This window comes from Mustela putorius, unplaced genomic scaffold (genome assembly GCF_011764305.1).
Source record: "Mustela putorius furo isolate JIRA1106 unplaced genomic scaffold, ASM1176430v1.1 tig00000785_pilon_pilon_pilon, whole genome shotgun sequence".
NCBI lineage: Eukaryota > Metazoa > Chordata > Mammalia > Carnivora > Mustelidae > Mustela > Mustela putorius.
The window spans coordinates 2,968,500-2,975,525 of NW_025421480.1; the positions used below are offsets into that span (position 1 = coordinate 2,968,500).

General features: G+C 41.4%; 1 long non-coding RNA gene across 1 annotated transcript; it reads right to left on the reverse strand.

Annotated features, from left to right (window-relative positions):
• Window positions 1-1,482: 1,482 nt before the first annotated feature.
• On the reverse strand, window positions 1,483-6,822 carry LOC123393243. The gene is made up of 2 exons (XR_006607980.1): window positions 5,490-6,822; window positions 1,483-1,889 (listed from the first exon to the last, which is right to left on the reverse strand). It is a non-coding gene; the product is annotated as an uncharacterized LOC123393243 (long non-coding RNA).
• Window positions 6,823-7,026: the final 204 nt, after the last annotated feature.

Genomic DNA, 7,026 nt, shown 5'->3' on the forward strand with positions numbered 1-7,026 from the left:
AATTGTGTTCCAAGGGGTGCCCGGGTGGCTTAGTCTTTAGGTGTCTGCCTTTGGCTGGGTTGTGATCCCAGGATCCTGGGATCAAGTCCCACATCTGGCTCCCTGCTAGGCAAGAGGCCTGCTTCTTCCTCTCACACTCTCCCTCCTTGTGTTCTCTCTCTCTGCCAGATAATAAATAAAATCTAAAAAAAAAAAAAAAATCTTCCCTGTTTCAAGGAAAAAAAACAGCTACTGAACTCTTCACTCAGTCACAGAGGGACTTTCCCTCTAGAAACCGTATTTCAGTGCGCAGCACAGCCTGTGTCCGCACTCAGAATATTAAAAAGATGAGATGGATACTGAAAGTCAAAATTTGATAAAATTAATTTTTGCTGGGCATTCTTATGTGAAATGGCTGCTTCTGTTTGCTGTGATTGACTTTTAGAGAATGTGGTGACCATTGCAGAGTGTCACCATTGCCTTAACTGACACCAAAATGACGACAGTTTTATCCACCCTCAGTGCCACTGTGTGAAAGTGAAAAAGTCCAGTATGTGACAGTGCAGTTAGGAAACAGTTTTGACCTCACAGACCTCTTAAGGCACCTCATGATCCACAGATGACACTTGAAAACTGTTGTTAAGAGCAGCTATCAGCAAACTTTTTCTGGCAGACATTTTCTTTTAAACAAAAGAAATGAGCCTGGTACTTCAAGAAAAACATGTGGCAGTATTTTCTTTGCCAATAAATTCAAGCTTGTTGACTACTTGAATTTAAATTTAAAAAATTTTTAAAAATTGTTAATTTTAAAAATTAAAAATTTTTAATTAAAACTAAATTTTAAATTTAAATTTTAAAAGGTATACCTATCGTGATGAGCACTGAGTAATGTCTAAAATGGTTGAATCATTATATTGTATACCAGAAACTGATGTAACACGGTATGTTAATTATACTTGAAATTTTTTTTTAAGTATTAGCACAATACATGAAGTATGGTTTAATTACAGTAATTGCTCCGCCAGTGGTAGCTATGATGACAAGTTTTCATAGCTCTCCACCACAAACACACACGTCTACACATACACATATGCACCACATTAAGACGGATAAGCCTTAACAATACTGTCTTCTGTTTCCTGCCTTTTATTGTAAATTGAATAATTAAGTTAGCCCAATTGATTGCTGAAGTGATAGAGTCAAATTATTTATAGGAATAAATAATAAGGAGGTATTAATAGAAGTTCAGCAGAAGGGCATTACGAGTTTCAGGCATATGCAAATGCATTTCACACAAGACGTGGTTCACTGGACAAGTATAGGTCCAGCTATGTGAAATTCTGGGTCTTAGCTCCAGATCTGTCCTTAACTAATTTATAACTGTATACTTCTCTGGGCCTCAGTCTGCACATGTTCAAAATGGAAGACATTGATGTGAACAGTATATCAATTTCCTATTGCTACAATAACTTTGTGTAACAAACAGCCACCAAATATCAGTGGTACATAACAATAGCGTTTATTGAGCTCATGAACTTGTGTGTTCGCTGGGGGTCAGCTGACAAAGAGTTGACTTGGGTGGGGAGTTCTGTGCCAGGTGCCTCTCGTTCTCTTTCTGAGACCCAAGGAGGAGTCCTGGCATTTTCTTCTCACGGCAATGACAGAGGTACAAGGAGGCAGAACAGAATAATACAAGGCTTCTTTGGCCCCAGGCTTGGAAATGGTAGACCTTCAACTTCCTTCTGTTGGCCAAAGCAAGACATGTAGCCAAAACAAGGTGAAGAGTGGGGAAATACACCGCCACCTTTTCCGAGGGTAGAACTTCACAGTCACATGGCAAAGAATGTGGTTACAGGGAAGAACTGGAGCCATCAATGCAATCCACTACAATCTGCATCCAAGATCATGATCTGATAAAAATTACACAGATTTCAAATTAAAAGTCTCATCTACGCAGTTTTTCAAGACATTAAGATCTTTGTTTATAATTTCTTCAAATTAGCTTGGGCCAATAAGAGGAGAGAAAGATGGACAGAGCGGGGTGGTATGAAAATTATGGGAATGGGAAGGAGGAGTGTCATGGGGAGGAGAAGAAAGAGAATGAAGGAGGGGGAGGAAGATGTGAGAGAGAAGGGCGGACTGAGGGCCTGGGGCATGTAAGGGGAAAGCACTAATGACTAAGTCCCAACAAAGTGTAGCCTGAACCAACAAAGTTATTCGGAGCCCACGAGAAACAAATTTAGCACATTTTTTAGGAACTACGTTTTGAAAAGGTATCTATTCTGATTCTACCCAAAATAAGCTATATGGAAACTGTGATTGTCTAAAACACACTTCATTCTCAATGTTTCTGTAAAGCTGATTTAGCATAAAGCATGTCTAATTATGTTAAAGTTGTCAAGATTTCATGGTAGACAAATCAAAAGTCATAGAAGATAGCCCATGTCTAAAAAAATGAAAGTGAGATTTTTAGATCATACTTTTTTTTATTATTGAGCTTATTTTCTATGACAGATTCAGATCACACTCACAGTTTTATGACATCATCTCACACCATGTACTGATTTCAGACCATCAGTCTCTGATTTGATACTAGGTTTGATCTTAAAGTATTTCCAGCATTATGTTCTGTTCTTCTCATCTCACCTGCGTTCCCCTTATTCCTATATCACTTCTTCCAACTCTTTCCTACAATGTAATTTTAGGGCTGCAAACAAAGTTTTGAAGAGGTCATTTAGTAAGAGAAAAAAGTAGCCTCCTAATCTTTATTGTTATTAAGGTGCTTATTATGATGAAGATTAAGACATGTTTATAACTAAAGAGTTAGAAAGCGGGAATCAGCCAAGAATCTGAAACCAAAATGATTAACATTTTCCATCTGCAGAGTCTCTAAACTCTGAAACTAGCTTGAAACAATTCAGGGTTAGAGGCAAGTGAAGTGTAGGAGGCAGAAGCACAAAGCGTCCAGGTTCCAAACCCAGCTCTGCTACTAGTGACCTGGCAAGTGACCTCCCTTCCCTGGGCCAATACGGTCTTCGCCGTAACAGAAGGAAATCAGAAAACTGAAGACCTCAAGCTCCTTTCCCAGCAACCCCGTCTTACAGAATGTTCTTCAGTTTTCATGTTCCTTCCCATTGTCAGATAACCCATTGAAAGCACTGAGATTTTTTTGTTTGAGTTTTGTTTTTTCGTTTTTTGTTTTGTCCTTTGATCATCAGATACCAACGTAATTATCTCTCAGTGGTATCTCTATGGTATCTCTCCTTAGGTCTCCGTTAGGCAAACACTACAGGGGAATCACTTGTCACCAGGGAAAGAAAAAATAAGAAGTCCTGAATACACTCGATGTGACACTGGGCTAGTGTGTTGCATCATATTATCTAATCTTCAGTGCAATCCCTTGAGTGGGACTTCATAGCCCTTGTTTAACAGGAAAAGAGAGACCGAGGCTCCAAGAAAGTTACTAAATTTCCCCAGTTCACTAATCCAACTCAGTCATCCATTTAACAGATACTTGTTTTGTGTGTGCTCTGTGGCCAGTATCATTCTAACGGAGGGACAGAAAATAAAGGGGGACTCAAAAAAAAAATCAAACAGGCAAGATGTTGAGTATTAGAAAAACTACGAAGAAAACTAAGCAGGGTACGAAACTATGGGGGTGAACAGAGCACCTACATGAGATAAAGGAGAGATCCAGGCAATGTTATAAAGATAACAGCATTTTGGAGCATAGCACAGCAAAAGCATAGCATTTTGGAGGCAGAAACATGGCCATTAAGTAGTGGAACTAGGTTTGAAATCATGTCTATCTGAAATGCACAGTTTGTGTTTTCTATCATGCTCAGAAAACAGAGGTGCGCTTAATTTATTTCTGCGGAACAGGTTGTGAAGATTAAAATCTCGAAATATCTGGGGGAAAAAACACTGTACTCCATCTTTACTGAAAACAGCAAACGAGGAAAAGTGGCTTCAGTGGTTTCTGATCAGAAGTGAAGAAAACTCTTCCAGAATGGGCTATAGAGAAAACCTATAGAAGGACCTTTTGTAGAGGAATTTCTTAGTATGATTTATATGAGGCATGGGTGAGTGAGAATTTGCTCCAGTGCTTGTGAGTTTGAGACTCAAAACTGATCTGCAAAAGACATCTTTTCCAGGAACCTTATCACTGAAAAGAACACAGAATGATTACAAAAGTAGGGATGAAATATTATTTGTCCCTTAGGCCAGAACAGGGTTACTTAGAGGGCTTCAGTATTCTTGCGTTGTTGTTTTTTTTTTTCTTTTCAGCGTAACAGTATTCATTGTTTTTGCACCACACCCAGTGCTCCATGCCATCCGCGCCCTCTCCAATACCCACCACCTGGTTCCCCGACCTCCCACCCACCCGCCACTTCAAACCCCTCAGATTGTTTTTCAGAGTCCGTAGTCTCTCATGGTTCACCTCCCCTTCCAGTTTCCCTCAGCTCCCTTCTCCTCTCCATCTCCCCATGTCCTCCATGCTATTTGTCTTGCGTTGTTTTTTAACTTTTAGAGTCAGAGAATCACATCCTTCCGGATTTAGAAAGAACTTTTTCCTATGATACACATCCTTGGAACTCGCCCACGCCCATCAACAGTACCACCACCCACCACAAAGCCCCATTCAGATGCTTAACATCGTTCAGTAATTTCAGAAGCCATCTGCGAAATCTGATGCGTGTTACAGACCGACCTCGGCCACGTGCAGACCCAGCAGCCCCCAGGTGCAGAGGAAGAGCGCCGATCATTTTGCTCCCTTCGTCCCTCCCTTTCTTGACTGTGTACCCCGTGCCTATCCCGTGTCCCTCCCCCAAGCCTGGCCACAAAGCTTTCTGTGTTGATTCTTCTTCTACAAACTTCCATCCAGTTTACCTTGCTTTCTAGTATTATCTGTCCTTCCCGAGAATGCACAGTTTGTCTCACACCCGCCCCCGCGTTCTCTGCCCCAGATCACTCTCCCATTCCCTTCTGCTCAGCAGCAGCTTCCACTCCCCAGGAACCTGAATCTCATCTGTCTTCCCTGATTCGGGAGGTGAGCAGGATCTTGCGTAAATCTCATATGATCCTGAAATAAGAGTGGGACGGGGGGGGGGGGGGGAGCGAGAGAAAGAAGGCTAAGGTCAGGCCTCCCCTAATGTAGTGGTGTCTCCGTCCTCGGAGCAGGAGGCACAGAGCACACGTCCATTGTCTGCCGGTACTTTGAAGCCCCTTTGAAGGAAAGAAGATTTACGTAAAATGCAGAGTGGCTCCTTCAGACTTGTGGGCATTGTTGATACACTCAATTCTTCTTCTGCTGAAGAGTATTCCTTTCCTACCTAATTTAAGTTCAAAGTAGAAACAAATTACCAGCCAGATACAGTCAGCCTCTGGCCGACCATCTACTGCCCAGTTCCTGTACGTGTTGGAGTCGCTTTGGGTTCCCACCAAGTGCTCCGGTCTCCCCGTCAACAGGGCACGTCCCCTGCCCAGAGAACGTTCCCTCCGTGGGTTACCTTGTAAGAAACGCCTTCCTTATGGTGCCTCAAATCCAGCTTCCGGTCATTGCTTTCTTCATACTCCTAGGCCGAATGCCTAGAAATTCCCAGCCACGTGGACCTCCTGACACTCTGTCTGTGCGGCAGCAGATATGTCCAAAAAGAGGACATACGGCAGGCTGTGGTGGTGAAATGGGCAGAAAAGCAGGAAAGGAAAACATTAAGTAATATCTTCAAGCAAAGAGAGTATCACATGATTTTTATGACCATAACTACATTATATATAATCTAATTTTGTAACTGTGGAAGCCTAAAGTGGCAAACAGTGGCCCAGAGCACCCAAGTTCCAAACCCAGTTTTACTTTTAGCTACCATATGACCTAGGACAACACAGGGGATCTCTGAGGACTACAGTTTTCTCATCTGAAAATGCAGGGCAAGTGTTAGGGGAGGAGAATGGTGCTAGGTGACCTCCAAGACCTCACAGGAGTATAGAAACAGAATAATGAGCTTTGTCATCAGATTCAAAATCCAATTCTGTCACTTTGTATGTGATACTTTTGTCCACTGAAACATTTTAGGTCTCTCTTAACCTATCATTTTTCTCTCCAATGAAAACAACGATCACTACCTCACTGGACTATGGAATAATTAAGTGATTCCTCCAATATCGGTTCTCGGTGCTCAAGAAATGGGGTTTCCCCTTCCTTCCTTCATCAGTGAGCCATTCCGGAACCCAGTATGTTCAGATTTTCTCAGGAGCCAAACCTGCCCGCATGTATGGCCAAACAGAGATCTACCGACCCAAAAATCTAGCTCTTGACACCCAAAATTAATAGCATTAACTTCAAAGGAAAGGAGGCAGGGAAGGTAGGGAGGAAATAAGCCAGGGGAGAAGTTAAGAGAATATCCCTTAATGTTTCTTGGCACTTGCACTGTCCACAGGTTTAGTGGAAAGGAGCTTTCCTGAGGTCCTAAGGATTTTGGAGAATCATTCTCAGCATCCAGTAGAAAAGGACTCATAGTTCTTGCACCAAAAAGCATCTTCTTTACTTCTGTGGATTTTGAATAATTTTTGTAACTTCTGAGAGATTAGAAAATTAAAAGTTTGTCTTATCACTGAAAGTAAATATGTAACATCTTCTCAAATGTAAGATATGATACTGTAAGACAGGAGTCCAACCCTATACACCAGCAAGGAAATGTCTGGGGACAACCAGATCCAGGGACATTTCTAAGTATAATAATGTGACCAAGGTCAAGCTAGGAGAATCAGTAAAGGACGAACTGAAAGAAGAATATTCAGAGGTTTGGGGGGAGATCCTAACAGCACGGAACTACAGTACTTCCCCTTATGCCACAGGAAATCGGTCCCAAGATCCCCAGTGAATGCTTGAAATTGCAGATAGTACCAAAACCTGTATTACTATGATTTTCTTACACAAACATACCTACAGTAAAGTTTAATCTATAAATTAGGCACAGTAACAAATTAACAACAATAATAAAATAGAACAAATAAACAATATACTGTAATTTATTTTTTTTTAAAGAT